This window comes from Bison bison, unplaced genomic scaffold (genome assembly GCF_000754665.1).
Source record: "Bison bison bison isolate TAMUID 2011002044 unplaced genomic scaffold, Bison_UMD1.0 scf7180017860457, whole genome shotgun sequence".
Taxonomy (NCBI): domain Eukaryota; kingdom Metazoa; phylum Chordata; class Mammalia; order Artiodactyla; family Bovidae; genus Bison; species Bison bison.
This window is the reverse complement of record NW_011491029.1, coordinates 65,903-72,646: the sequence shown is the minus strand read 5'-3', so window position 1 is coordinate 72,646 and position 6,744 is coordinate 65,903. Positions and strand designations below refer to the sequence as shown.

The 6,744-nt window shown below is 43.7% G+C and overlaps 1 protein-coding gene across 1 annotated transcript in view; it reads right to left on the bottom strand.

Annotated features, from left to right (window-relative positions):
* EXT2 (exostosin glycosyltransferase 2) overlaps positions 1–6,744 on the bottom strand; it is a 136,156-nt gene that overhangs the window by 66,724 nt on the left and 62,688 nt on the right. The gene's annotated exons all lie outside the window — the stretch shown is intronic.

Genomic DNA, 6,744 nt, shown 5'->3' with positions numbered 1-6,744 from the left:
ACCCCCCGGACTGCAGCACGCCAGGCCTCGCTGTGCTCCGCTGTCTTCTGCGTCTAAGTCTCTGCAACCCCACGGACCGCAGCACGCAGGCCTCGCTGTCCCCCGCTGTCTTCTGCGTCTAAGTCTCTGCAACCCCACGGACTGCAGCACGCCAGGCCTCGCTGTGCTCCGCTGTCTTCTGCGTCTAACTCTCTGCAACCCCACGGACTGCAGCATGCCAGGCCTCGCTGTCCTCCGCTGTCTTCTGCGTCTAAGTCTCTGCAACCCCACGGACTGCAGCACCCAGGCCTCGCTGTGCTCCGCTGTCTTCTGCGTCTAAGTCTCTGCAACCCCACGGACTGCAGCACGCAGGCCTCGCTGTGCTCCGCTGTCTTCTGCGTCTAAGTCTCTGCAACCCCACGGACTGCAGCACGCCAGGCCTCGCTGTGCTCCGCTGTCTTCTGCGTCTAAGTCTCTGCAACCCCACGGACTGCAGCACGCAGGCCTCGCTGTCCTCCGCTGTCTTCTGCGTCTAAGTCTCTGCAACCCCACGGACTGCAGCACGCAGGCCTCGCTGTGCCCCGCTGTCTTCTGGAGCTTGCCCAAGCCTGCAGCTGTGTTTCTGCTGCCTCTCGCTCGTGACACCGCCTTATTTCTTGATAGGGTTTGCCTTATTTCTGATCGTGGGGTTTTTGTTTTGTTTTTTACAGTGAGCTGCTCATTTTCCACAGACACGTTCATTATTTGAGAGCTGGACTGAAAACGAACCCCTACAGAGAGGGTCCGTGTCTACTTCTGCTGGCCCCTACCAACTCAGGGCCACCTCCGAGGAAATTCTCCTCTTACGGTTTGTTTGGACTATACCTGTAGTATGAACATGGACCACAAACCATGTGAAGCTGGCTTATGAATGCAGTGCTCAACAGCAGGGTCAATACAGACTTGCGCTTCTTCACCCCTTCACTCAAGAGGCTCTTTTAGCTCCCTGGCTTCACCCAGGAAGCTCCTGATAGATTCTCCAACTTGCTCAGGCCACACACTTTCTCTCCCGCTCCCCTGCTCCCTGCTTCAGACAGTCAACCAGGCTGAGGCTCTACGCCACCGAACTCTGCAAATGTCTGCAGTGAAAGCACCTCCCAGGACACCTGGCTTCACTTTGTTTAGGGTCAACAAGTATCTTACTTTTCACCCAACTTAGCAACAGGCTTTATCATACTTCATTCAGTATTTTTGTTGTTCAGTTGGGAAGGTCATTTAGCATACCTAATCCACCAAGAAGCCAGTGACACAAGTCTTTCTATATTTACGCTAATAATTGAATTAGGTGCTATTGTATTTCCTGATTAATTTCAGGGCCAAGTCTGTGTGCAATACAAAAACAATTACTGCGACAACATCATAACCTATTATAACAGATGGAATGATGGACTGAGAATCTCTGCGTCAGACAAGTCACCACACTTCTGCAGACCTCCATTTCCTCATGTATGAAATGGGATGATGGAGACGCAGATCTTAAAAATAAACAAGACTCCCCTTCTTCATCTGTAGGAATGGAGCTAGCAGAATGCTACTTTGGGGATGCAAGGATTCAACAACAGAAAATACACAACAGAGCCTATCTGGGTACAAAACTGTGCCCTCTGTAAATTTCAGTTTTGTTCTCCAGAGTCCCACCCAATTCTAGAGTGTATGTTTCCATGTGATAGAACGTTACACTAGCAGCCTTATCAATACCACTTACAAAATGCTCCTACATACATTACTTCACTACTATCTCATAATAATCCTATGAAATAAGTAATAGTTCATTTTACAGCTAAGGATAACAAATTTTAAAGAGATAAGAAAGCACAATGTCAGGCTCCTAAATGGTCTGGAACTCTGGTTGATTCCAAAATGTCCTTTTCAATGGCTTTGATTAGTAATTGGTAATCAGTCACTAACCACTACCCTATTCTTCTGAAACTATTATTGCCCCCTAAACCCAGTCCTACACATGAGCAAATCGCTGTGAAGAGACATTCGGTAAGTAACTTCAATTTACTGGGATCATCACCAGGAAAGAAGGGATTAAACCTTGCAGTTCAGGCTGAGTTATTGTTAGCTTTCTGAAAGCTTACAGGGTAAACCCATCTGAACACTGCTCTAAAAATTCCAGTTACTATCGGAGTTTTAGCTACTTAACTTTTTTCTTTATATAGCACTGACATTCACATTTGGCTCAATGCCTGCCCTTCTTCTATAAAGCCAAACTACTGTCAAGAAGAGTGGGAGGGCTGCTCCTGATTGCTTTTCAGGTAGTAGAGGAAAAAGCTGACATTTTATCCTCTTCTTGCTCGGAAAGGAAGCCAATCATTTATAAGAACCCTCATCTGACTGTGGCTTCCATCAGTGGGATGGACAGAAGCCAGTTAAACGGCTCAACCTAAGCCGTATTCAAAGAATCTAGATGAGAAAGAGAAGGTTCCATATGCTGATGCTTTTAATAATTCATGAGTTATATCAGTCTGCAAGTAATAAATTTCACTAAATACATCTGTGGTAAAATGGTTTAAGATACTGTCTAATCAATTAAATGGGTGAATACAATAAAGTAGGAGCACATACAACATGTTGTTGATTTTACTGGTTCTTAACTTTGTATGTTAAAAATAACAGTTCAGTCGTTTGATAGTAAAAAATGTGGATTATTCTTAAGACACAGTCTTCAAATTCACCATCCTCATCCCTGGATCTGTTACTTTAAAAGTATACTGAAAACACTTAAAAACAAAAACAACAACAAAAAAAACTTCAGTGAAAAAGCTAGTAATTTCTCTGATTTAAGCAAACAGGCTGATCTATAATCCAAAGTGTTCAAGAATGCTAATGGTGGCTCAAAGCACTACTTCTCATGAGAGGTGAAACAAATTTATAGTTTCATCTGGCTATCCCACACCTGAAATACTCAGTTCGAAAGACAGGCTCCTTCTTTGGCCTGGGCATAAAAATGTTTGCTGGCGGCCCGCTGACTATATTTCAGAGGTCAGCTATGGTATGAAGGAAGACATCACTAGCTTGGTAAACAGACACTCTTGGGAAAGATTAAGTTATAGCTTGTGGCCTCCAAGCTCAAAGTACCTACACAGTTATGACCAAGAAAATCAAAGCTTTTGTACAGTTGTGAGCTGACAGGAGCATTAAGGTCAAAACACAGTGGAAAGAACAACCTCTAAAATGCAATCATTTCTTAACTTCTCCGGAATTCCAATAAGGTGTATGTTTTGTCTACTGTGTTTTAGCCCTGCTTCCTCCTGGGGGGAGAAGAGGGGGAGCATGAACCCACAGGGCACAAAGAACAGGCAAGGAAACAACAGTGGACAGGAGCTCAACGTATCTGGGGAGGCGAAAAAGACAGCGTCTCTTGCTGGACAACAGACAGAAACGTAGGATAAAATATAACAAAATTAAAAAAAAATATTCAGGAAATGGAAAGTTGCCAGGAACCCAAATCGATGAGCAAACTGCAACGAACTGAAGGCGCCGCGGGGAGGCTGTCACTGGGCCCAGCGGCGCAGGGCGTGGACACTCACACCCACGTTGGCGAGGAGCACAGCTTTGGGCATGGGGGCAGAGGGGGCAGGCAATGGGACTTACATACCAAGCCTGAACCCTTGAAGGCCTGTACAATCAGTAAAAAGGTGGTCCCGAAAGTCACTCCTAGAACATGGACATACAGAAAATCATCTGTCCTTTTCAACCTGAGTTTGGACGGGGGATGCTTCCAACAGAGGCTAGCCCTCGTACTGGTGTGGGGTTTAAATGGACCCTCCCTGTGCAGTATGGAAACCTCTGACCGAGAAACTAATGTTAAAAAGTGATTTATCTCTGCAATACCTCCTGGAACATCTGGCAGAAGCCACAAAACAAGAACAAACTCTCTGGAGAAATACCTTCTTACACTCAGGTGGCGAAGATTTCTACAGAAAACCTCACCAGAGATGAAACTCACATTCCAAGATTACAAAACATATAAGGAAATAATGCAACAAGAGCAACAGGCAGGAGGCAAACGACAGGATTAGAAGCTATGAGAAATTTTAAAATTGAATTACTGGAGAATATAAAGTGAGTATCTCAAATAATTAACATACAAAAGAGGGAAGTGAAAATATATAGGGAAAAAAAGATACTATGAAAAAAGATCAGGCAGACAGATTTGAAAAATAATCAGAGCTTCTAGAAATAACTACTGAAATTTTAATCCCACTGGATGGGTAAAAACACATTGGACATGGCCAAAGAAAAGGGCAAAATAGATGAGAAAAAATTTTCCAACATGCAGCACAAAGAGTTAAAAATGTGTAAAACATAAGGGGAAAAAAAAACCAAACTTGAGAGACACAACAACAGAATTAAAGAGGTCTAACATGCATTTAATAGGATTCCAAGATCAGTGAGAATGACAAATACATAATATTCAAAAAGAAAATGACGCAGAATATTCCAACACTGATTAAAAGACATGAACCCTCAGGTTAAAGAATAAAAATCACTCTCAAAAGCAGATAGAGCATGGGAATTAAAATTACCATTTGGCAACCATTATAACAATTGATTCAGACAAGAAATCATTGGTGGATGCTAACCCTAGTAAAGGTTTGAGGAGTAACAGGATATTTACACAGTCTCAAAGTACGTCCGAACAAGACACACTAAAAGAAAGAAGTAACCTCCCACTGGAGAAAGCTCTGAGTGAAGTTATCGTCATGACCAATGGGACAGACCGACATCACGTGTCCTCCAACGTGATACACCAAGAACCAACATTACTTTTGTGACATTCCTGCCAAAAATACTTAACCTGAATTTCAATAATTTGAAATGGAATGCATAATTTAACACAAAAGCACCAGACGAATCCAAATCAAAGGATACCTTCCAAAATAACTGACATGTTCTCTTCAAAAAGGCCACTGTCATGCCAGACAAAGAAGGACCTGAGAAACTGTTCTAGTAGAAGCCACAGAGACATGACAACTGAACACAATGACTGCCTGCAATCTTCTGCTGTAATGGACATAATGAAGATAACTGACAAAATCTAAATAAGGTCTGTATGTGTGCGCTCAGCTGCTTCAGCGGTGTCCAGCTCTTTGTGACCCCATGGACTGTAGCCGGCCAGGCTCCTCTGTCCAAGGGGATCCTCCAGGCAAGAATACTGGAATGGGTTGCCATGCCCTCCTCCAGGGCATCTTCCCGACCTAGAGATTGAACCTGCATCCCTTATGTCTCCTAAACTGGCAAGTGGGTTCTTTACCACTAGCGATAATTTGGGTGATTTTCTGAGAAAGATCTAGGAGTAAAGGTGCCTCATATCTGTAACTTGCAAATGGTTCAGGAAAAAAATACATAAATATGAATGTATATGTGTGTGTGTGCTTACACACACACAGAAAAGAATAAAAGAAAGGTGGCAAAATATTAGTGTTTGATGACTATGAGTGAAGGGTGTGCAGAAACGATGCACTGGTTTTGGAAATTTAAGTCTAAAATTATGTCAAAATAGAAAATTAAAAAATATACAGAATTGTAGGTCTGTTTAAGCAAACAAACAAAAGGCAGATAAAGGAACATAAACTGCCTAGCAAAGCATGGGAAGCTAATCCTTCCAAGGATGATGGTTAGCAGACTGAGAAATGGGAAGGCCTAGGTGTCTAGGGAGGACGGACTCTGAAAACAGGAATAAGAAAAGTTGGTTCTGAGATCCCTTAAACCTATGTGCACAGGCAGGTCAATGCCCTCCCTGTCCTCTCCACCCACTGCATCTTAGCAGGAGGTTTATTCTCTGGAGAAAATGAACTAGAGAGACCCCACACTCCAGAGACACAATGGACGGCCAGCAGGATGAGGCGCCACACCAAATACGGCAGATTCAGTGATCATCTACTGTATGAAGGATAAGAACCGGTCTCCTTCCCCCGTTCTCCTCCCCAAAGACTTGCAGCCCAGACTTACTATCCATCCTCGCCCTACTCCCAAGGGCAGAAAGATTATCCTTTGGGTCAGTGAACCAATCCAACAGAAATAACCTAAAAGTACTTTTGGCCACCTCATGCGAAGAGTTGACTCATTGGAAAAGACTCTGATGCTGGGAGTGATTGGGGGCAGGAGGAGAAGGGGACGACAGAGGATGAGATGGCTGGATGGCATCACTGACTCGATGGACGTGAGTTTGAGTGAACTCCGGGCGATGGTGATGAACAGGGAGGCCTGGCGTGCTGCAGTTCATGGGGTCGCAAAGAGTCGGACACGACTGAGCGACTGAACTGAACTGAAGAGTACCAACAACGGGGTAAACAGTTGAGTCCCCATCCATAAACCTCAGTAAAGCCCAAAAGTTGACAAGCCAACCATGCACACAGGGCTTCCCATCAGTTTTCAGTGCCTCACCCAAATAAGAATAGACTGCTGAAAAACATCAGGTATTTGAAGAAAGTTTCCAATGTGAAAGACAGAAAATAAAGCCCTGATGATGGAATTCAAAGGAAACAAACAATACACGGAGCTTAAGACAAATAAAAACAGAAAGAAAAACACCAATACAGTATACTAATGCATATATATGGAATTTAGAAAGAGGGTAACGATAACCCTGTATGCGAGACAGCAAAAGAGACACAGATGTATAGAACAGTCTTTTGGACTCTGTGGGAGAGGGCGAGGGTGGGATGATTTGGGAGAATGGCATTGAAACATGTATAATATCATATATGAAACGAA